Below are 25,039 nucleotides of genomic sequence, written 5' to 3'. Positions count from 1 at the left end.
TGATGTCCCACTTCAAAGATTACAAAATTGAGGCCCAGCGTGGTTAAATAACCTGCCCAGAGTCTCATTGCTGGTAAGTAAACGGAAGACCAAAATTAACTTAGGTCTGTCTCCTCTCTGCAATAGGGAAGATATGCCCATGCTTTCATGGGGGAGACAGACGTGCAGTTTAGTATAATTCAGGGCAGCATGCATTGTATATGCTGTAATTTCTCCTTGTGCTAAGTTTCATGGCTATTTGTTCAGAGGAAGGAGAGTTATTTTGACTGGAAGGATCAGGGAAGGTTTCACAAACAATAATTTGAGCAGGACCTTAAGGGTGAGAAAGATGGTGACAGGTAGAGACTTGGTGGGAGAGCTGAGGAACTGGGAGCATCGAAGTCGGGAGATCTGGAAGCACTTAATATGTTTGGGGAATGGTGCTGCGATTGAGATGTGGTAGGGAAGGAGGCCAGAGTAGTAGTTTGGGATGGATTACGGAGGGCTTGAAGTGTCCTGTTAAGGAATTTGGACTTCATTCCATAGCCTTTGAAGGTTATTCCTTTGCAGATTCTTGAGAAGGGAAATAATTTGGTCTAGTCTGTGACTGCAGTGACTCTGTTGTGAGAGTAAAGAAAGGATTAGAATATCTGTGGTAGGGTTCCCCAACCAGGTTACACCGTGGGGTCACCTGGAAGCTTCTTAAATGTACAGGCTGTAGGACATACCCCACTGAGATTCTGATGCTGCAGATCTAGGGCCTGAAAATTGTGTTTAAAGGGCTCTGTTGGTGATTCTGAAGGCAGCCAGCCAGGTGAGGGAACATTTCCTGTGGACATAGGACATTAGCAAGAGGAGTCTGGGCTGAAGCTTATTTTGGGTTTTGTCAATGTGTGGATGGTCCTTAAACCATGGGAGGAGACCGATAATCAAACCTTGGGAGAAAATGCCTCTGTTTAGGTGTGGAGAGTTTTATGATTTACTTTTTGTTTTCTATAAATATTAAACAATACACTTAAACTAAATACTAAATATTCTAAAAATACTCAACATTAGTATTTGGAGTTATTCACATACATTTTTCCCCATTCCTATCTAAATGTAATATATGGCTCTTGTCTTCAAGCTTTTGTATTAAATTTTCCTTTTCTTTCTGTGTTTACTTACAAGGAAATGGAATGTGTAGGATTCCACTGGTCGCTGCCTGTTTTCATTGACTGTCTCTCTCAGAGATGAGCTCTGGAGTCTACTGTCTGGGTTTTCTTTTTTTTTTTTTTTCCTTTTAATTTTTTATTTTATTTTCGTCTGGGTTTTAATCATGGTCATTACAAGCTTTGGGACCATGAGTGAGTTATTTAACTTTCTGTAATATGGAGATAGAACAGTATTTACCTGCTAGATTTAGTTGTGAGGATTAAGTAGTATATGTAAAATGCATAGGTTCCAGGCACATAGTTAACAGTCAAATGTTAGCTGCTGCTGCTGCTATTTTTATCAATTCTACAGATACCCAAAGGCCTTCCCTGTATTTCCCATATATTGAGGGCTTACTTTTAAAAAATCGTACAGTGTGCCCTCTTTCTTTTCAGAGTTTTCCATTTTCTAGAAACAAATGCTTTCCTCCAATAAGCAAGCCTACTAGGATTTACTTAGAGCCTGTAACTGGGGAAGAACCTTTCTTTGCATGTGGGCCTCAGGGCTGCAAGTTCAGTTCTTCAGTCTCTCAGGGGTTGTGCAAAGTGATGCTTACTTGTACATTTCCCGGGGCCTAGCCTGAACTGGGGTCATTTTTTCCCCCTAACATTACAGACTTCTCTTACTCCCATTTCTTGAGTTAAATCAACTATTGACTTTAAAGTATAATTTTTTGCTAGGAAGGCAAACAGTTCTATCAAGGGAGAAGAGATTTCTCAACATTAAAGAAATTAGAAATTATAATATATGCTTAAAAAAATAACGTTCGTCCAAGCTTTATCCCCCTTTTCTCCCCCTTCCCTGTTGTCCTCCTTTTTCCTGCCCTGTGTTTGCAAACCATTCTCATGACCTTATGCCTGTGTGGTGTATTTGTAGTGGGGCCAGATTATACATGCACCAGACTTTTTCATCTGACCTCCTAAATTCAGCCTTTGAGCCCCTTCCTTTCTTTGGTTTTTGCTAACGAAGCCTTCTTGTTGAAAGGAATATTATTTCTCATGGAACTTTACTGATGCTGTGGAATAATAAGATCATACTTTGTGAGGGTCAGACTTGAGGCCCTAAAATTTTAAATATATCCAGTTTACTTAATTCAGACTTGGTTTTCACTTCTAGAGATAGCTACTACCCCATTATGGATCTTCAGCCCTTCCCTGCAAATTAAAGGGAGCAAACAAAACATGAAACTGAGCTTCTTGTTTTTCCTCACCTCTCTGTTAATATAACTAAGTCAATTGGCTCGCCCTTGTTACACCTCCCAAATTAATGTTATGTGCAAATTTGATTCTAACAGTGTAAATAATTTCTAAGTTACTTTTGAATAGAGGTTGAATACTCCTTGTAGCTTTTTTCTTCATCATTCTAGTAGATGTATACAGTGTTTTGCATTTTGGAGGGCTTAACTCCTGTGTGGTTCTTGTAGCCACAGAAGTTTCAGTTGATTTAGTGATCGTGATTTCATGAGACACTGTATCAAATGCTTCACTAAGATCAAAGTATATGGGATTCATTGCATTCCCTTCCGGCTGCTAATTCATTTGTGCTATAGTCAGGCAATCCTCGAGCCTTAAAATCCAGGATTCTGGGCAAAGTGAGGAAGCAGCCCTTCTTCTGACTTTCTGTGGGTTTGTGCCTGGCCTTTCCATTTTGCTAATATCTTTCCTTTCTGTTCAGTGTTCATTTTTGCAGCAACATGTATCAGGCTAGGTATCTCTGACTGACAGAATCTTTCAGCCTAGTGCTCCTACAACTGGTGGCTACAGTGGTGATACACAAAGGAAAACCCATGAGCCTTTCACTCCATTCTGCTGCTTCTGCCGTGTGCCTGGGACTGTTAACACATGAACTTCCACACTGGAAAAAACAAACCCAATCCAATTACATCCTTAGGTAGTAAAGTGTATTGGGTAAAAGTAGTCTCTGGCCAGCCAGGTTAGCAATGTGACTTTGGACAAATTACTTAATATCTCTGTGACTGTTTACAGATCTGTAATATGAAGGTAGTGGTAATTCTTACATCATAGGGTTGTTGTCAGGAGTAATTGCACTTGTATATGTAAAATGGTAGAAGTTTTTGAGTTTAGTTAAAACAAAATGATGAATAATTTTTCAGAAGTTGGTAATAAATTCTATAGATGTCCCACGTATTTTGCTTTTCTTTTGTGTCCTTTGCCTTGGCCATTGCACTACAGTAAAAGGAAAGATGGAAATCAAATATCAAATTTGGAACCATAGATTATTTGTGAGTTGGTTTTCTCCTTTTAGACTCCATTATAATAGATTAGTGTGAGTTGCTGTGTTCAAAAGATAGTGATATGTGTTGCTCATTCCTTCTCAGTTCATGTATTTTGCTACTAAAAGATATGTGATCTTACAGATGTGTGTATACACACACATTTTAAAATCTTTTTAAAAAATATTTTTCTTAGTAATGAATGTCAAATGACAGTAACGAATGATAAATCCTTTTAAATTGTTGGGATGTATAGATATATAATTAAAAAAAAAAAAAGAGTACCCAAAGAGAATTTAAAATATTTTTAATAAAGAAAACAGAACTACCCATCACAGAAAATGAACAGACTAAACTTTCCTTCCAAAGAACAATGTCTTATAGGACAGTGTTTAGTCTATGCAATACACGTCATGGTCACTAGTCAGTAAATAACACAGAGCTATTCATTGCTAGCAGTCTGTGCAAGGAACATTTTGAGTCATCTTAACTTGTATACAGGTATTTGCATTTAGTCAAACTTTTGTGGTAACTTATTATTCTTTCATTTTTTCATATTTTGCTCACTTAATCACAGTACAGCAATCAGCCTGGACCAGACCACTTTACATATGGATTTGCATACTAAGTGAAGAATGAAAGGGAAAACTTGGGGGAAGGGGGATTATGGAGATTCTATCTATCATACTTTGATCGATGGATCTGGCTTAATTATTTGCTTTATAAAATAATATCTAGCTGCATATAAAGAGCATTTTTAACCGAATCTATATCTAGTTACATTGCTAGGGCTTAAAATCAGTTGGCCTATCGCAAAATACATATTTATTGCTTACACTTTATAAAAATTTGGCAAGGTGATGAGGTAGCATTATGCAGCTCAGAGAGATTACAAATTGTATTTTAAAAGTGAGATTTTTCCAAGTGGAAGTTGTATAGCACAGAATAAGTCCGGATCCTGGAGAGGTTTAACTCCCTTAAATATTGTTTTGGGAAAATCATCTAATATCTGTGTGCTCCTCTTCATCTGTAACACACTGATAACTCTTCTCTTGGAAAAGTTCTGAGAACTAAGTGAAATATAGTGTGTGAGGGGCTTATGTAACTGTTGATAATTTTGTGCAAAGTGGGTGGGTTTGTGATGTGTCAATCTGCCAGCTGTGGGGACTGAAGCACTGAGTGAGGGAGATAATAGCTCAGGGCTATGGCCACTCTAGCCCTGAGTTCTACTTAACTTAGGTCTTGCCGAGGTATCCTCCAACTAGTGCTTTGAGCTTGCTCAAACAAGGAAAAGTCTTGCCCAGAAAGAAACCTAATCAATATTGCACATAGATTTTTTTTTTTTTAAGATTATTTGATTATACCGAGAGCCATGGATTGTACACTTTGGATGGATTAGATGGTGTGTGACTATATATCAATAAAACTGCTTTATTAAAAAAAATTATTTGCAGCCCCTTGCTATATTTTGCCTGAAATGACACTTATCCTGGCTCTTCGAAGATGGCTAAATGACTCTGCAGATAAATGCCAATCGAGCAAGCCAGGCGGCTCTGAGAAAGGCTTCCTTGAAAGCCATGGCTCAGGTTGTAAAGAGGCCAGGTGAGCCAGAGACCTCCTTGACACAAGAACTTCCTGTTGCAGTGCCACCCTGAAGGGAAGACACAGACTGATGGTTAACAAGGACACTCCTCTGTGACGGCTTCTAGTGCAGACAGGCAGCTTGTCTTTAGGTAGCCGGAGGCATATTGTCTCTTTTTCTGTTTGCAAAAACCATCTGTAATAATCATTGGGAATCCTGATATTCACATGGAGAAATCTTCTTTCTCTTTTAAGATGAAGAAAGATAAGCAGCATTGCTTTTTTTTTTTTCAGCATTGCTTTTGATAGAAGTTTATCACCTCCTCCTCCACACTTGTTAGTCCTCAAAAAAGCTCTCTTAGAACTTAATTTAGATCCTCCGAAATTACTTTTACAATATTGTTTTCGTCAGGAGAAGGTGGTACTTAAGGAGGAGAGCCTTTCAAAATGAACCCCAAGATTCTTTAAAAATCAGTTTTATATTTTGTGCATACCTGGAAGCACAGTTTTTCTCTATTTTGGGGGTTGTACCTTTAATAGTTTTCTTTTTCTTCTCTGTAGTCACAAGGAAGAAACACTTCTCCATGAAACACAGAAGGGGCAGGAGAATAGCTGAACTATGAGAAAGTATGATGCTTAGTTAGGTCTTATGGTTTATTCGAAAACATGGTCGGGACTGATGTCATCTTAAGTGTTATTCTCTTAAACTATAAACTTTAGGATCCATACATAGAGTGAATGTTAATAAATAATATTTTTGATGAGGAGGAGAGTTTTAGCTATCTGAAGAGATGGGTTGCCCTTATCCCCGGGGCTGGCTGTCACTCTGGAGGAAATGCAGGTATGGCTATGGCAACATATGTGAATGTAGTTCCTAGACTCCTACTAGATGCTTTCCTATGTTTTATTACATATTAAAAAGTATAAACTTTAAAATGTATCATAAAGTCATCACCCAGCATAGTACAAGAACATAATAGGAATAATTTATGGTTACCTGGCTGCTTTTACATTAAAGACTCTGAAATTTTTAGAACTCGGGTAGGTTTTGGAAGTTGTATAGTCTAATCTCATGAGTTCCCAAATATAGAAATTAAGGTTCTGCAGGTTAAATTAAGCATGTTTCCTTTGCCTTTTCTTAAGAATTTTATTTTTCTTCAGAGACGTTTTCCTCCTGGGCTCTTGGAGTTATAATGAGTAACAGAAATGAAGGCAGGGATACCAAAAGGTATTTCAACATAGAATTGTGTCTTCACAAACATGGCAATTATTTATAGCATTTTGAAAATGAGAGAGAAGCGAGATATTTTGAGCTAACGCCTTTCTCCCTGCTTCCCCTCCCACCAGCTACTTTTTGGGGGTGTAGAAAAGGTAGATCTTTTGGGAGGAAGCATTGTTTATGAAAAGAGATGAGGAGTAGACCAGTTCAGGGTAAGCAAGTGGCTGAGAGAAGGAAAGCGGTGGCAGTAGAGACAGAGTTGGACCCTAAGGGATACTAAGACCCCCAGAAAGTTCTCAGTAATAAGCCTTTATTAGCCTGTGAGTGCCTGAAGGGTAGGAATGTGTCGGCTGCCCTGGTAGCCCTTGGCTCCTGCCTTGTGGCTCATCTGCCTCCTGCACAGCTCCAGCCTCCCAGCTGCTCTAGTGGGGTGGTGGGTAGGGATGCGGTTCGCTTCACAATGAAAGCACTTGCTTTATATCCACAAATGCAGGTCTCAACATTGCCAAGATTCTTTATCCTCTTTTAAGACATGCTCTGACAGATGGCTTATAGCAACAGGTGAACTAAATGCTATCGCAGAAGGAAAGGAAAAATGAGAGAATTTCAGCAGTTTCACTAGAAGCTGAGGCCATGCTTGTGTTTTTTGTAAACGGCATTTACCTTCTTAAAAAGGCTCAGAGATAAAGAATTCAGGGAACAAATATTAGTCAGCTGATTTGCTTTCGAATCGGACAGACTTTGTACTTTGGCATATGAGTAGCTATCCTAGAATTGGCTGAACTTCTGCCACCGAGTATTTCTGAAAAGGCAGATGGAGTCCATGGTAGATAATGGGAAAGAGTGCAGTGTCCTTTGCTTGAGTAATCAAGGTACGTATTATTCAGGTGTTTAAAGAACCTAGGTAGTTCAATGCAGTGGAGACATATAGCTTGTGGTCATTCAGAAATGAAGGAATGGATCACAGATGGTTGCTGGGCTTGATCTTTCCAGAATTCATTATTATTTTGAAAGTTTGCCGAGTGTAGGGAGATGACCCAGATTTTATACATACTTAAGAAAGATGTGTGTTCAACACTATTTGGCCACTTTCTGGCTGAGATATTGGGCCAGTTACTTTACTTCTCTGACCCTGTTTTCTCATTTGGGGATTTGGAACTAGGACTCCCTCTTTTGCAGGTCTGTTGTGTCATGTCAAGACCAAGAGGAGATTAGAATGGGATGTTGTCGAGCACTGAGTAAGTAGGAGCGTAATACTTAGTATACATCACTTCCTACTTTACTCAGAATTTGACTTTTTATGAAGAATAATCATCTTTTATATTCTGTTCTCCAGTTTGAATTTTGAAACATGAATAACTTTTTGTTTCCGCCAACAGCTGGGTGATAGAATGAGCTGTTTATCAGAGACAGGTCTGTGAGTGCCTTGTAACCTGATAGATTCAGCATGCAAGGGCAGGCAGCATTACAGAAGCAGAATCCACACCTGTAGCCCAGAAACTGGGCCCTGAATACAAATGCAAACGCCTAGAGCTGTCACACTCTGCATGTGGCAAATTCTTAAACCATCTACTTATTATTTCTTAGCACTCTGCTGAAGTTCACCTAAGTCAGAGGTCAACAAAGCGAATGTAATCTCAAAGTTGGAATTGCTTTGTGAATCATATGCACAAAGAAATACTGAATAGTTTTCTCTTGGAAGAAAGCAGTATAAGATTATGTTTCAGTGTGGAATTGTTGTATGTAAATGTCAGGGGGCAGGGAGGGTAAGGTTGATCACCATATAGAGACCCTAGGTAGGGACCCAGGATACTTTGTAGCTGCCTTTTTTTTTTTTTTAAACAGTTCTTGGCAGCCACTTTTTCACTTTGAGTCACCTTAAATGCAAGACAAGTAATTTCCCATCTGAAGCTCTTTGGGCTGCTGGGCTGTAGAGGATTCCCTGGGATGTGTTTGTTAACATTGAAAATTTGCGGGAATCGGGCCTCCACTCCCTAGGAAAGGCTCCAGTCTTGTTTTTACACCTTCCCGCGAGGTGATTCCCCCCACCCCACCCCAGAGGTGTAGGAAGGGAGAGGAGAGAAGGAAGAGAGAAGGCAGACTCGGGGAGCTGCTGGGAAGCTTGGATTCCATTGATCTTAGGTGCAAGTGGTGAGAGGGCGAATCCGGAAGGGCTGGAGCGCGCTCGCGGCGAGGCCGCCGGCAGGGGGAGACCCGGGCCGGGGCCGGGCCCCCCGGGGGCAGCGGGCGCACCACCGGCCGGGGGGAGCCCGGGGTGGACAATGGCGAGGCGGCCCTTCTGCCACCCGCAGCCCCCTCGCTGTGCTCCCCGCTGCTCTGCGCCCCTCCCTCCACTCTGCTAACACTCGGATCTCTCTCGCTCTTTCTCCCCGCTCGTGTTTTCAAACAGGAAGTGCTCGGCTGTCCATAACGTGCTGCTGGGTCCCAGAATGGAGGAGTGAAGTCTCCCCAGAGCCGCCGGTTCCAGCCCCCGGAGCCCGCCAGAAGCTGAGTCCCCGGAGAGCGCCCTGAGGGAGCAGGGTGGCCGCCTCGTCCAGGTGTGCGGGGCTGGGGCGGGGAGCCGCAGGGCCGGGCGCTGGGCTGTCACTGGCCGCCAGCCGCGTGTGCAGCGGACCCAGATTTCAGCAGCACGCTGTAGCCTCAGCTTGGGGCCATTATCTTGGTCGCCCACCCCTTCTTACTGCTTTCTCACCCAAGAGTCTCTGCAAAACTCTGTTGCTACAGCCTGCCCGGTGTGTTGGACCCCGGCCAGGAGTTTTGGACCTGCTCTGGGTGTGCAGAATCCACCCGTGCTTCCCCCCAGGTGCTCCCCTGCTGGGAGCTTACCTGGCAGGGCTGTGCCCGGGGCTGGCTGTGCCTGAGGCTTCCAGGAGTTGGCAGCAGCCCTCTCCGCTCCTCCTCCTTTTCCTTCATTCTGTTCCTTCTACTGCCGCCTGAAGCAGCAGCTCTTTGTTCCTCAGTGGCTGGCAGGGGTTATGTATGTCGACGTTCTGGGAAGCTTGACACACTTAGATGTTATGTGGGGTGATGTGAGTGTGAGGAGGTGGGATGTAGGGAGAGGAAGAGGGACGAGTTGGGGGTGGAGAGCACCACTTTTTCAGCTGGAGTAACTGAGGAGCTGGCTCTTCTCTGTCTTTTTGGGAGAGCCAGGCCATCACAAACTGAGGGCATTAGTAATGCAGACACCTACCGGAAAGGTAGCGACCAAGAATGAGGGAAGGCAGCGAGCTCTGAGGTGTTTAGTCTGGTGTCTGGTTTGCTAACTCCAGTGTGGTTTCTTGTCCAGTTTCCCCTTGGTGAGACAGAAAGTACTCTTAAGCCTATGAGCCAGGCATCTTCATTACATTCCAGCTGTCATCAAAGTAAAATTGAGAATGACCTTTCTGAAATTCACCAAGTCAATCGTAATTTCACTTTCATGTCTTGCTCCATCTTAAATGTTCATAGGTGGGTAACAAAACACTAGGAAAGGGTGATTTTATGCTACAATCTTTTTGCTTCTTCACTTCCCTGCCTGCAACTCTGCAGACTAAACCAGAATGACTTCTCCCCCAGTGAAAGCCCGGCCTTGTTTCACTGCCTATATTTATCTATCTGGTGAAACTCCAGTCTTGTGAAGGACCTTGAGGGAGATGGGATGGTTAAGATAGGAAGATTGTATGTCTTCAAATTCAATATCTGAACAATATTAAAACCAGTAGCATCTTCTAACTCATTGTTTTGTAGGCTGTAATGTTAGCAGATGACTAGAGAGGGGAAATGAGACTTTGCCCAAGAAAGGTCTCTTTGTAGAATAGAGGGAAAGAAAGTGCATAATTATATTACTGCATGCACTGAGCTCTTTCACTTTATTAGATGGCCAAGCTTCCTCAGGAGACAGGCTTAGTCGTAGAATTTAAATTCATGATGTGAGATGCTGACTATAACATTTTAATGCTGAAAATATTGTAATAAACTATATTTACTGCATAATTAATCTTGCTGTGAAAGGAAAATCTTGTAGGCAGGTAGCCTGGTAGAGTTGTACTACCCCCGCCTCCACCCCACCTCCTTTTTTTCCCCCTATCAGCAGTATGGAATTAATTTTAATTATGAGCTCCCAGTTTTCCAGTAGTACTTCTGAACTTTAATCCCTTAAAGTGCAGCTGGTTGAGCATTGTGAAAATATGAATAATTGGCATAATTGTGTTAGTAGTAAGTAGCCATGTATATACTATGAGCAATGAGCAATTAATTTTATCCTTTCTAGACAGACAGACTTGGGCTTCCTAAAATTTGAATTTAGTTGTGAGATGTCTGTGTTCTCTTGCCGAATACATCATAAGATTAAAAGTGAAAAGTCATTAAGAGATACTCTGAAAGATCTATACAACTGCAGTTGTACCTCTGATTTTATAACTAGTTGTATTCCTTGCCCTCTCGTTCATTAATTTATCTGGGGACTTTCTTCAGCATCTGTCACTCTGCTCTAAGATATAAGCCTTTGTGAACCTTCCAGACCTATCAAGGAACAGGATTTACTCCCACCCTAGCAGAATTTAAACCTGGGAATAATAATAACTGGCTTCTATATTGCCATTTTACAGAGCATATTTCCTTATATTTCACTTGTATTTTGTTACTCCTGTCAACAGCCTAGTGAAAGAGGATCCGTTTATCCCATTTTACGGAGTGCAGAAATGGGCTGATAGGATGCAACTTGTAAGGTCGTATTAGTGTATAGAGGTTTTGGGACTTAAATAAGGGTTTTTTCATTTATAATCCTTGGTTTTTTGGTAATCAGGAAACTTGCTGCCTAAAGAAGTGATGGCTCTGCTGATTTAGGTAGTCCTCTGCTGTTCCAGAAGAGAGGCGATACACACTCACTTGAGACCAGCAAAGTTTACCTTAATTTCCAGATATTCTTCTCTTTTACTTTTCCGTGCAGGCACTACCAACAGTCTTTTTTTTTTTTTTCACACTTCCTCTTTGTCAGTGACTGGATTTAGTATGTTTGCATCATTGTAATTGGTATTCTGCTGCCAAAATTCTAATGGCAAATTTTGATTTACACATATATTGTGAGGTCATTTTGAGAGGTTAGGTTAGCACATTTTACCATTGTAGTAAAACAAAACAAAACAAAACAAAACCTCACTACTTCTTGTTTACCCCCAGGGCTGTTTATGTCCCAGAAAATGAATGAATTTGCTTAAGTATATGACTCTTCCCCATGTCCCATTATAGTCACCACCACATATTACCCCTCACTCCAGTTCAGGATAACCCACTGAAAAACTCCCATTATGGGAAAACATGGGCAAATATATATATATATATATGCCTTAAATTGTATATTAAATATTTTTAAATATTTCCCATTATGGAAATAAGTTTTTCTTATTTTCATAATGCTTAAAGTTGAGGGTCTCTTTAGCTATGTTTTTATGTTACATTTAGAAGAATATAGATTGAAATTTGGAAGTGCTGAACGAGGTGTTCTTTTTGTCTTCAGTAATTAGCATATCTGTGGTTGTAACTTTCCCTCTGTAGAGTTGTGTCAAAGGGAGGGGAGAGATAAAATGAGTGTTCTTTCTTTTATAAGTGAGGAATGAAGTGACATGCATATTTTCTTAATATACAATGCTCTGCCATTTCTGTCAATGGTATGTTGCAGTGGCTTATGAACTATCCATATGTCTCTTCCAACACAAAGGCTAAGAGTGAAAGGATAACTAGCTTTGATGTTAAATGTCAAGGTAAAGTTAATGGACAAGAGAGGACTAGGAGTGGACATAAATATGAACTAAAATTTTTTCATTTTTAAAAAACCCTTCTTTCCTTCATATATATTATAAAGGAAAAATCTTCTCAAAAAATTTAAACTCTGTAACAGTGGTTCTCAACCCTTACAAAAATAAGGAAGCTTTTATTTAATACTAAAAGATTTCAAAGATCTTGACTTGTTTAGAGTTTTACTTACCTCTGATGATTGCAAAATGTTTAGTGACAAAATTACTATTCATTATCGCTCAGATGAATATGTATTTTAAGTAATGGCCTCAGCATCTTCCTACATCTGTAAAATAGTACAGATATGTATGAGATAGGAATTCAGTCTACACACCTTTTTCCCAATATCCTGAAGTTCACAATTTGGAAATTAGGCCAAAGTAAAACAAACTGATGTTGGCTAAAAGTGCTGAAATGGTCTTCTGAAGAATATAGTATGTTGGCCATTAGTTTATAAAGATTCCTAGGTGGAATTTTTTCTCTGTGTGTTACATTGAATAGGTGATGTGTAAAAGTCCTGACTTTGGAACTGAACTTGCTCTGGGTTAATTGCTTTCCATGGCCAGCTTTGAAGTCTTTGCAGTTACTTGGTCATGGATAACTGGATTTCTTCTAAGAGCATCCCTATAGTATTTCCGTGAATATTCCTTCCTCGTGTTTGCAGAGTCAGAACTCTGACACCAGTTGTAGAATTACCACTGTCATAACTAGTACCACCAGTTGTCTTATATTCATTTCCTGGAAGCTAAAAGAGTCTTCCCAACCGTAATCTTCACAGTCTCTGTTAAATGTGTGCAGAGGGAGATAATTACTTATCCCAGTTCTATAATGGGAAAAACTGACATGGAAGTTCCTATTGAGTTAGTCTCTGTTTCAGTGCCTGGTGTTCTGGCCCTGGAATCCTGCTCAAGAGGGGCAGGGCAGGGCACCTACCTCCATTAGTGTTAGTACATGATGTTCTTTCTGATAAAACAATCGCTTCCTATTTACTGAACACCTTACTTGTGCCAGACCCTTTATATGGATTGTCTCTAATCATTCTGGTATTGTGCAGGGTCAATATTGTCCCTGTTTTCTTGGTGAAGAAACTGAGGCAGGTAGACTTTATAACTTGTACAGGTCACATGGAGAAGCTAAGGCCTGGGCTCAAATTCAGATTTGTACCACCCCCAATGCTAAGACATTTTCCTCGTTACATTGGCTTCTTTTTCTGTCCATAACCTAAATGATGAAGAGAAATGATAGTCGTTTTTTGTTTTTGTTTTTTTTTAGGCTTCCCTACCTTTTCAGCCAAGGTTAAGTAAAAACCATAGAGAATATGCAATGTTAGAAATAGGAACATGGAAGGTCAACATGTTATAATATTTTTGGCTTTCATGCAGGATGTTTTTGTTTCTTTTTTCCTAAGGACCTTAGATACATAGAATTTATTGGCCTTTGTGATAGTTTATTAAGGCAGTATTGCTCACAGGCAGTATTATTGGATCATAGGGTTTAGGCATACTAATTTTACTAAGAACTGTGCAGATTGTCAAGTTTATACCCCATGAAAACTGCATGAGGATGTCCTTTTTATTAACAAATTTCCTGATTTTTGCCTATCCAATAGATGTTACTTGTATCTTATAGTTTTATTTAGCATTTTTTCCCTGATTACTGGTATGATTAAGCATCTCTTCATCTACTTCATTCTTTTTTCTTTCCCATAAATTGTCTGTTCATATCTGTAGCAGTTTGATATTATTGATGAATTCCAAAAAGAAATATTGGATTATGTTTGTAAACTGATCTTTTCCTCTGGACATATTAGATTATTTTGGATTCATAGGTTTACTTGATTAGTTATGTAACCCTTTTGTGCCAATAGGGCATTGAGTTCCCACCCTTTGGTGGATGGGGACTTGCACATAAAAGGCATGCCAAAGACAGAATTGGAGGGGTTCTTAATGTTAGGGATTTGATGTTGGAGTTTGATGCTGAAGCCTTAAGCTGGAGCCCCGGAAAAAGAGAAACCCTAAGCCTGGAAAGAAGCAAGCCCTGGGAAGAGAGGAACCCAGGAAGCCTGAACCCTTGCAGATGTCGGCAGCCATCTTGCTCCAACACAGGAAAATAGACTTTGGTGAGGGAAGTAACTTATGCTTTATGACCTGGTATCTGTAAGCTCCTATCCCAAATAAGTACTCTTTACAAAAACCAACCAGTTTCTGGTATTTTGCATCAGCACTCCTTTGGCTGACTAATACAGTATCTTTAGTTCATTTTTTCCCTCATTGGGTCTCTTGCCTTTTTCTGAAGAGAAGTTCCTTGAAGGAGTTTTTGCAGTTCCTGATATATACTAGAAATTAATTCCTGTTGCTTTAAATATTGTGGATATCTTCTCCCAGTATGCCAAGGTAATTTTGACTGTGGTACCTTTCATTCTTTAAAAAATCTTTAATTTTAATGTAGTGGAATACATCAACTTAAAAAATTATTATGGTTTGTGCATTTTGGATCAGAAACCCTTCCCTATCCTGGGATCACAAATGTCTCTCTTCACTTAATTTTATTAGTTTTGAGGATTTACTCTTATCATTTGGATTTTTAAACTATTTGGAATTTGAGACATGAGGTATAAATTCATTTTTTTTTCATTTTATGCAATATAGCCCCTCTTTTTTTTTTAATTAGAGAAGTTGTGGGTTCACAGAAAAGTCATGTAAAAAATCATTCCCATATACCACCCCCCACTGTTGACACTTTGCATTAGTGTGATATCTTTGTTGCAATTGATGAAAAAATATTAAAATACTACTGTTAACTATATTGCATAGTTTACATTAGGTGCATTTTCCTTATATACTGCCCTGTAATCCAATTTTTATTTTTTTAAAAATGAGTCATATTGTGAACCAGTTTTCCTAACGTTCTTTATCAAATAATCCATTCTTTCTCCACAGACTTTTGATGTCTCCCTAACACATAGCGTGCACATGCAGGTCTCTTTCTGAGACCTCTGTTTTGTTTAGTGGGCTTATTTGTCTGTTCCTACACCCCTGACACCATTTTAATTACAAGGACTTTAAAATGTTTCCTCTTGTTATACATACATGTATATAACTTGACCTTATTGTAGTGATTGATGTAGTCATATAAATTTAAAAGTTCAAATGTGTTTAAATCTAATTTTTCGCAATTTTTTTGTACTTGTTTGCATGTATATTTACTCCTTTTTTTTTTAAAGATTTATTTTTTATTTATTTCTCTCCCCTTTCCCCCTCCCCGCCCCCATTGTCTGCTCTCTCTCTCCATTTGCTGTGTGTTCTTCTGTGTTCGCTTGCATTCTGTCAGTGGCACTGGGAATCTGTGTCTCTTTGTGTTGCATTATCTCGCTGCATCAGCTCTCCCTGTGTGTGGCACCACTCCTGGGAGCACTGCACTTTTTTCGTGCAGGGCCACTCTCCTTGTGGGGTACACTCCTTGCGCATGGGGCTCCCCTACATGGGGGACACCCCTGCGTGGCACAGCACTCCTTGCATGAATCAGCACTGCGCATGGGCCAGCTCATCACACAGATCAGGAGGCCCTGGGTTTGAACCTGGTCCTCCCATGTGGTAGGTGGATGCTCTGTCAGTTAGCCAAATCCTCTTCCTTGTATATTTACTCTTTACACTGCAAATGTGTTTTCTAGAAATGTGTTTCCTTATCTGAGAACATACTTTAATTCCTTATTTGGTAACTTAATTTTAACATTTCTGATGTTACCTTTTCGTTTTTTTGTTTTGTTTTGTTTAGGCAGTTATTGCTCCTTTTCATACATGGTCATCTATGCAGGACAGTGTGTGTCTCACTTCAAAGACTTCTGCTTCTCCTTCAGTGCTTTGTATGTGCTTATAGAGCTGTGATGTATTTCTGGCATGGCTTTTGAATGAATGTTTTATAAGGTGTGATGCTGGAATACATGGGTGAATACTCTTGCAAGCCTGTTAATTATAGATGTCTCTATTATTTGGAAAGCATTGTCAATTTCATTTCAGCTTGGTTTTCTCTAAGTTTACTTTGTCTAGCTCTGTTCTCAGTTTACCAGGTCTCATTCCTTTGCCATTCTCCAATTTATGTCACACGTGAATGCTTGGTCACTTTATTTGATAAACAGTTATTTGCATACCTATGCAGTATACAGTGTACTTGTCTTCAACTTATAAAATATGATGAAACCGTGTTGTATATAACATGTCTTACCCTAAGTAATTTTGAAATCAATGTAAGGGACAAATGATAGTCTCAAGATAGATATGACATGACATTACTTGTCTAGGTCAAAGATGTTACCCATCAATTCTAGGAATACATGAATGATTAAGGATGTATTTTATTTTTCTTTTGTCTCTAGTTCCTAAGGTACTTTATGGATATAGGAGAGGGTTGTAGTCTTTTTAGTTAGCTACGGCGATTTACTAAGCATGAACAAAATTTGAAAGCGTTATGATGCAGGGTGTTCTAGAGTCTAAAACCTGCTTAGACAGGTAAGATCAGTGTCTTTGGGCTCTTGGAATTGTCCCATCGTGCCTTAAACAGGATTTGCTTGGTATTCACCTGAGCTTGATTATAACAGCCCCAGCCACTGACCTGACTGAACTTACATACTCATTAGAGGACTTCATCAGTACGGATGATTTTAATTTCTCATTCACATTCCACTGTGCTCACTTCACCAGCTGTCGGATCCACCTGTCCTAGCAGCCTCCTTTCTTATTCAATTATTCTAATGTAATTGACATCCACACTACTGCATCTGGTCAGCATTTACTGAGCTCCAGACTGTTCAATACTAGTTTCCTTCTCTCTCTTCCTCCTACCTGTTGTATATCAGCCCTTGTGCCAAGTCCAGTGTACCCATGTAACTGTGACACAGTGCTTGATCTCAGAAGAGAGACACAGAAGTCATTAACTGGAACCTAGAATTGAAGAAAGAGCTTTACAGCAATGCAGTGTAAGAGAGTGGGCACAAAGGAGGGAGTGATTTGCTCTTTCTTGTTTATGGGGAAAGAATTCATGAAGGAGGTGGATTTGGTGCTGAATCTTGGAGGGATAAGATTATAATTCATGTGAGATTATTAACGAAGCTGAACAGGAGAAAAGCAGTTCGGACCAGGGAAGCAGCCCCCGTTCAGCACCCTAACAGTGCTGGGTGTGTGAGAAGCACAGCATGAGTGCCTAGGGCAGAGGGGAGAGGCTGGAGGTGTGCCTTTGTCTCTGTGTGAAGGTCCATGCCTGTCATTTCTGTAAGGTCAGAAGACTATCCTCTAATGAAGTTGAGGAAGTTCATTCCTGATGCTTGGATCTTCTCAGTAAAATAGGAGGTGAAATCTGAGTGTGGGGGCCTTGAGCAGATAGTTGAAAGTTTGTAGCAATTACTTTGGAGAAAAGAGCTCACTGATTTAGGATGAGTAGTAATAGGGCATCATTGAGACCCAGCTGAGGTTTTTGTCGGGGGATTCGGTGCTGTTGGTGGTGGGGTTTTGTTTTGTTTTTTCCCCTAGTTTATAGAGGAATATGAGTAACAGGAATGATCTTTTAAAATATAAAACAGGGACCTTGCCTGAAATGATGTATTTAGATGATAATTTAAGGAAGTGTAAGGATCTGGGGGGAAGTGAGGGAAAGCAAGGCAGACATAGCAGATTGAGCTTTGGGGAATTTGAGTTCTAGTCATAGTTTTTCCATTAACTAGGGATGGCCTTAGGGAAGTCAGTTGATCTCTCTGGGCCGTAGTTCCCATTTTTCAATTGATGTTACACTTAATGGCCTCCCAAAGAACTTCTGTGAGACTTCTTGTATGCCATTAGACAAAATGAGTGGGTCAGAGAATAAGAGTAGCTTGACTCCTGTCATTTATCATTCATGAGTTTTTCTGATAACAACCCTGACACCAGGGCTTTTGGGGAGTCAACAGCAAGAGACTAGGACAGCTGTCAGGTAACTGCCGAAGTGTCTGCTGCCGTGACTGAGCATGACAAAGGGAGAAAGGATGCGAGACAGAAAAGGTGAAGAGCAGGAGCATAAAGCCAGGATAGGAGTTGCACAGAGGTAGACAGAGTCGATTGCCCGATTTGCCCCTCTTGCCACGGCTTCCTGAGAAGTCATAGGTAACAGATGGTTTGGTCATTTTATAGAGCTGTAGATGGTCTTTGCATTCATGACCTGTTTTGTTTCTCTCCTTCCTGATTGTATTTTCTTTTCCAACAGGCTTATTTCCCCTCTTAATATTAAGTGTGGCATTATACCATCACCCTGATCAAGATCTTACATCCACTTATTTTTTAAAATAAACTTTTAATTATAGTTTAAAAAGAAGTGTGGCTTTGTAAATAAAAATTCAAGGCAAGAATACTTGCAGCTTCGTATTTTAAGTCCATTCTGCTTCTCACCGCCTTCACCACACCTTGGTTTTCTTTGTAAAGAAATCAGAAAGTGTTCAAGCATTTCATTACTCTCCTAAGTTGGGCATGTTCTTCCTCTGTAAGGTTTACCTTTCAAAGCCATTTAATCCTCTTGGTTTCCCTTTAAGAATGAGGGATGACAGCTTAAAGCTCTATAGGTGGTTAGCAATAAAAAGTGAATTCAGGTCAGGTAAGTGGCTCCAGGGATATTAAAATAATTTAACAAGCCTAACCAGCTGATAGGTCACTCTTCAAATTAAGTTTCTAATCTTTGTCTGTATTGAAGATTTGAGAGAAACCTGGGCATTTTCTTTTTTTCCCATTAAGGTATTACACAACCTAATGCTTGGAAAATTCTTCACAGGAAGAAACAGGGTGTGACAATATTTGTAAGACTTTTTTTTTTAATTACCCTTTTAGCTAATGTCAGAGAATACTGTTCTCTCTCCTACTACTCTAGTTTCTTTCTGAAAGTCCTTATTTCTCTATATAATTAACTATTCTTCAATGTGAAACATAGTTAAAAATTAATACCATTTAAACTTGAAGTTAAAACATAGTCTATAAATGTGTTCTTCCATTTCCTGAGAAACAACAGGAAGGATTTGATTTCTCAAAATAAACTAACTAGCCTGACTCTGAACTCAGCAGTAAAGATCAAAGAATCTGGCATCATCATACAATGGGAAATTTTCAGTCATTTTCTGAGGTCATTGATTTTCTGACCTCAGAAAATCAAGTCTAATACTTGTTTTTTGCATGAGGTACCAGGATATGTGTGTACATTTCAGAAATACATCTTTGGCGTATGTGAAATTGTCTTAGTGTAAATGTTGACTGCCTTATATGTCTAGGAGTCCACTTCCAAAATGTATTTGATCAGTATAGACCTTTTAGACATGGCAGCAATGGAAAATATCCTTCCTAGGCATTACATTTAGGAAAAATGGAGAAAAACGAACATTTTCTACATCTCTATAGTACCTAAGCTTAAACTTAAATTTTCAAGATTAGGAAAATTAAGTAACTCATGTTGAACTTTGAACATTTTTAAAGTGGCTTCCTGTAGACAGCATTTGTTTGGGTCTTATATTTTTTTATCTGCCTTTGGCATTCTGTCTTTTTTTTTTTTTAAAGAAGCTTTTGATTACATAAATGTTACATCAGAAATATAGGGGATAATCTCTTTCTTTTAATTGATTATTTAGACCAATGACTTTTTTAAAATTAGGGTGGTTAAAGATTTACAGAGATATCATACATAAAATACATAAAATATGAGTTCCCATATGTCACCTTATTCTTAACACCTTGCATTAGTGTGGTACATTTGTAATACTTCATGAAAGAACATTTTTGTAGTTGTACTACTAACTATAGTCTATTGTTTACAATAGTAGAGTTCTGTTATTTTTCTTTAATTTTTATTCTAGTAACATATATACAACCTAAAATTTCCCCTTTTAACCCCAGTCACATAAATAATTCACTCCTGTTAATTGCTTTCACAATGTTGTACTTACTTATAACCCAAATAGAAACTCAGCACAATTTAAGCATTAACTCCCCATTCCTTATCCCCAGCCCAGCCCCTGGGTAACCTAAATTCTAGATTCTAACTCTGTGACTTTGCTTATTTTAATTGTTTCATATTAGTGTGTTCATACAGCATTAGTACTTTTGTGCCTGGCTTATTTCATAAACTCAACATGATACCTTCAAGACTTATCCATGTTGTTACACAAATCAGGACTTCATTCCTTTTACTGCTGAATAATATTCCATTGTATGTATATACCACATTTTGTTCATCCATTCATTGGTTGAGGGGCACCTCGGTTCCTGCCATCTTTTGGCAATTACGAATAATGCCACTATGAACATCAGTATGCAAATTTCTGTTTGACTCCCTGTTTTTATTTCTTCTGGGTATATATCTAATAGCAGGATTGTTGGGTCATATGGTAATTACATGCTTAGCTTCCTCAGAAACCGCCAAACTTTCTACCGCAGCAGCTGTACCATTTTCCATTCCCACCAACGATGAGTGAGTGTTTCTGTTTTTCCACATCTGTTCCAACACTTGTAGTTCTCTACTTTTTAAATTATAACTATTCTAGGCAGTGTGAAATGATATCTCATTGTGGTTTTGATTTGCATTTCCCTAATGGCTAATGATGTCTAGCATCTTTTCATATGCCTTTGGCCATTTGTAGATCCTCTTTGGAGAAATGTCTATTCAAGTCTTTTGCCGATTTAAAAAATTAGATTGTCTTTTTATTGTTGAGTTGTAGAATTTCTTTATATATTCTGGATATCAAACCCTAATCATGTGGAGCGAATATAGTTCAAGAGTTTGAGTTCCTCCTATGTACAAGGTCCTGGGTTCTAGCTCTGGTACCTCCTAAAAACAAAAAACAAACAAATGAATTTTAAAAATCCAACTGGACTGGGGAGCAGATATAATTCTGTAGTTGAGTACCTGCTTCCCATGTATGAGGTCCTGGGTTCAATTCCTGGTACCTCCTTTAAAAAACAACGAAAAAACCTTATGAGATATGTGCTTTCCAAATATTTTCTCCCTTTGAGTAGGTTGTCTTTTTACTTTCATGGTAAAGTCCTTTGTGCACAAAAGTTTTTAATTTTGATGAATAGATCATTCATTTTAAAGTATTAACTGGGGAAGCGGACTTGGCCCAGTGGATAGGGCATCCGCCTACCACATGGGAGGTCCACGACATTTCAAACCCCGGGCCCCCTTGACTCTTGTGGAGCTGGCCCATACATAGTGCTGATGTACACAAGGAGTGCCATGCCACGCAGGGGTTCCCCCCATGTAGGAGAGCCCCACGCGCAAGGAGTGCACCCCGTAAGGAGAGCCACTTAGCGTGAAAGTGCAGCCTGCCCAGGAATGGCGCTGCCCACAAGGAGAGCTGACACAAGATGATGCAACAAAAAGAAACACAGATTCCCAGTGCCGCTGGTAAGGATAGAAGCGGTCACAGAAGAACACACAGCGAATGGATACAGAGAGCAGACAACTTGGGGTGGGGGGAATAAATAAATAAATCTTTAAAAAAAAAAAATTAAAGTTTGATTGATTTTGTTGGATTAATGTATACCATGTTTGTAACTGTTTCCTATTCATTACATTTGTTCTTTGTTTTTAATCTCTCTTTTTCTACCTTTTCTGATTTTAATTGAAATTTTTATATCATTCCATTTTATCTCCACTCTTACTGTATTAATTATACTTCTTTTTAAAAAATGTTAGTGGTTACAGTTTATGATTGATCTCACATTCTTTAACAAATAAAAACATTTGTACATGTGTGTTTGCCTAGAAAAAAAAATTGGAAGAAAATAAACCACTACATTAAGAATTGTTATCTCTGGGTAGCAGGGTTATAGATTATTTTTACTTTTACTTTATAGTTTTCTGTATTATGTGATATGTATCAAGCATGTATTACTTATATAATCAGAAACAACAAAGGGAAAGGCAAATTGCAGGAAAACAAGCTGAATATCTACTCTAATTCTAAAATTTATACCTCTCCTTCCAGATTTTCCTTAATTCTTCTAGCATTCTCCCTTCCCCCTTATTAAAGTTATTGTTAAGGCCTTTGACAGGAAACCTCGTTTGATGCAGATATGAAAGGAACTGACATCTTGATAGTCTCCTGGGATAAAGACAGGTAGAAGCATAGGAGGCTTTGGCTTCATACTAGGAACAAATCTCCTTCAGAACCGTGTAGAGCTGGACTAAACTGCCCAGGCTTTCCAGGGCCCCAGCACTGGGGGGCACCCTGGGGAGACTGGCTATCCTTAGCTGGGGGTCATAGAGAAGTTTGAAACCTCCGGCGGCAGGGAGGACCAGAGATGCTTTCTACAGTCTCAGAACATGTATACACCATTCGGTCATCAGCTTTGTGCTAGTGAAATCCATGTTCAAATACAAGCTCTTCACATACTACTAAGTATGTCATACTACTAAGTATGTCACTACTAAGTGTGTCATCTGTGGAAAGTGAGTTAAATTCTCCAAGTCTTGGTTTCCTCATCTTTAAAATGAGGATAAGGGGAGCAGATGCAGCTCAAGTGGTTGTGTGCCTGCTTCCCATGTATGAGGTCCTGGGCGCAATCTCTGGGACCTCCTTAAATAAAAATAAATAAAATGAGGATAAAATGATGTGAGGATTTTTATGTGAATTTAATGTATAGAAAGTGCTTGTTGTAGTTTGGCTTCTAGCTGACTCTGTCACTCTACAGTTTTTCACCCTGTGCCCTTTTTCCTTTCTCGCTGTTCTTCCTTCTTTTTCTGCCCTCCCATTTATTCTTTTAGAGCCTCCAATTATATGCTCACCTTTTCTCCCCATGCCTTAGGGCCTACCAATGGTGCCCACGGATGCTCTCAACTCCAGTAATATTACCATTGGTGACTGATGGCAAACCAGTGAACAGTGGATGATCCTCTGTGTTCTCTGGATTTGGCATGTGTACAGTAGTGAGACCTTGATAAAGTCAGAATGCACGGCTGCTTTAGCTTTCCTAAGAGCTTTTACTGTAACACTTTCTGCTTCCTTATTGGTGGTCATGACAGGGTCAAACAGGAGATGGCTATAATAGCAAAAAATATTATTGTGTAAGGGTTAATGGATGTAGAAATCTGCCTTGGTAGCATTTTAAATTTTTTCCCTCTTTTTAAGTTTCTGTTTTGGAACAGGCTCCTAACTGCAAATGTTTTACTTGAGAGGTAAGAAGAATATCAGATCCATAAGAGCAAGAAGCGTGCTCTTCAGGAGGAACATTTAGCAAAACTTTTGGAGTAGCTCTGGGTACAAAGGGAGAACATAAAGAATTTACTTATTTACCAGCTATTTGAAGAACTGTTTGCTTGGCAGAATGACGTTACTTAGAAATGTGGCAGAAGTAGGACATACTTCATGACTGTACAAGGCCTGGGAGGAACCTTCATGGTCACCCAATTCAACGAGTTTCTTTTTTATAAATAATGAAATGGAGACTCAGACAAGTGAAGTGACTTGTTCCTTGAAACATAACTGTGTGTAAAAAAAGGCAAGTGAGGGCATAACATTGTAGCTATTTTTTTTTATATTGTAGCGTAGCACAGTGACTCTTGCTGTGGATCTGAATGTTCTTTCTTTAAGGCTCAGGGATGGTCTCTACTCCATTGGCCTAATTACTTATGGGTTGAACCGCATCCCCTGCAAAGACATGTTCAGATTCTGACCTCTGGTCCTGTGGATGCTAGCTGATTTGCAGATAGGTTCTTCGAAGATGCCTTAGTTAAGATGAGGCCAAACTGAATCAGGGTGGACCTTCATCCAGTATTCAGGAGTTCTTATAAATAAGCAGAGGGAATTGGACACAGTCAGAACGAGACCGCCAGAGGCAGACACTGCGTTAGGGATTGCCGCCAAGCCTCCCCCAGAGCACTGCAAACTTCACACACAGCATGATCCTGCTGACACCTGGATTTTAGACTTTAGCCTTCAAAGCAGTGAGACAATGCATTCCTGTTGTTGACACCATTAGACAGTCATTAGTCTGTGGTATTTGTTACAGCAGCATTGGCAAGCTAAGGCAGTTTACAAAGGATTAATGAAGCACTTTATATGTTCTTAGATTCTTGTCTTTGTGTTGCATGATTTTATGAAATTTTGGATTTGGTTTGTTCTGGCCCAGAAATAATCTTAATAGGCAAATATTTGGACAGTTTAGTTCTATGTAATAAGAACAACAACAATGGTAATGGTTAACAGCATTTTTTGACCTCTTACTCGCTGCCAGCACTACTCTGTTCATGAGTACCTTACATGAGTTAAGTCTAGGAGACACTTGTGACTGTACCCATTTGCCAGGTGAGAAGACTGAGGCTGGCAAGCCTTAAGCAGCTTGTTCCAGGTAATCATTTCATAAGCTGGCACTAGAACCCAGATCTGTTTTGCAGAGCACATGTTCATAATCACTTGTGTTTTCTGTATTCTCTGTTCCCTTTCCTGGCCTGTGTAATGGAAGAATAGGGCATGCAGTTGTAGATCTTATTGTTACAAATGATCCAAAGGGGGTTGTCTGGCAGTATATGTTCTAATCCTTAGTTTTAGAGAGTCCGTGGAAACTAAGCCTGTTTATTTGAGATTTTTTGTTGCAGGTTAGGCCAGACATGCTTTTCCTTTGGCTTCCAGCAGACAAGGTATTTTTTCCTATGATTTCATAAATGAAGTATCGAGGCCTTTTAGTTTAAAGTAATGTTTTCTCTCCGTGGTCAGATGGTGAAGACCGAGTTCAAATCTCTGCTGTATCATTTACTAGCAGCCTGACTTTGGGCAAGTTTTGTAGCTGTTGCATGCCTCCATTTCCCATACGTATTAATAAAATAGTGCCTGCCTCGAGATGTGTTACGAGACTAAGTGGATTATTATTCGTAAAGCATTTAGAATAGTACCTGGCACATAATAAGCACATCACAGGTGTTGATTAAATAAAATCATCTCCCACATAGATTAGCATTTGTAAATAGTCTTCCCATCTGTGGCCCTGGAGCCAAAGACAGCAGCAGATCAGAATTCAGATCCTGCAGAACTGTGTGGAAAT

The 25,039-nt window shown here is 39.6% G+C and overlaps 1 protein-coding gene across 3 annotated transcripts in view; it reads left to right on the top strand.

The window, feature by feature from the left end:
• The window catches only part of LRRC8D (leucine rich repeat containing 8 VRAC subunit D), a 126,427-nt gene that overhangs the window by 13,727 nt on the left and 87,661 nt on the right, over positions 1-25,039 (top strand). For 2 of the 3 annotated variants that reach the window (XM_058303200.1, XM_004478043.5), the window contains exon 2: positions 8,617-8,764. The gene's annotated coding sequence lies outside the window, so the exon portion shown is untranslated. Of the gene's footprint in view, positions 1-7,390; positions 7,445-8,616; positions 8,765-25,039 lie in introns of those variants that run through there. The other variant, XM_023584528.2, reaches the window with a different exon arrangement.

The sequence above is a fragment of the Dasypus novemcinctus genome, chromosome 9 (genome assembly GCF_030445035.2).
Source record: "Dasypus novemcinctus isolate mDasNov1 chromosome 9, mDasNov1.1.hap2, whole genome shotgun sequence".
In the NCBI taxonomy this organism is placed as follows: Eukaryota; Metazoa; Chordata; class Mammalia; order Cingulata; family Dasypodidae; genus Dasypus; species Dasypus novemcinctus.
Note: the sequence above shows the minus strand (reverse complement) of the source record. Positions and strands in the feature narration are given on the sequence as shown.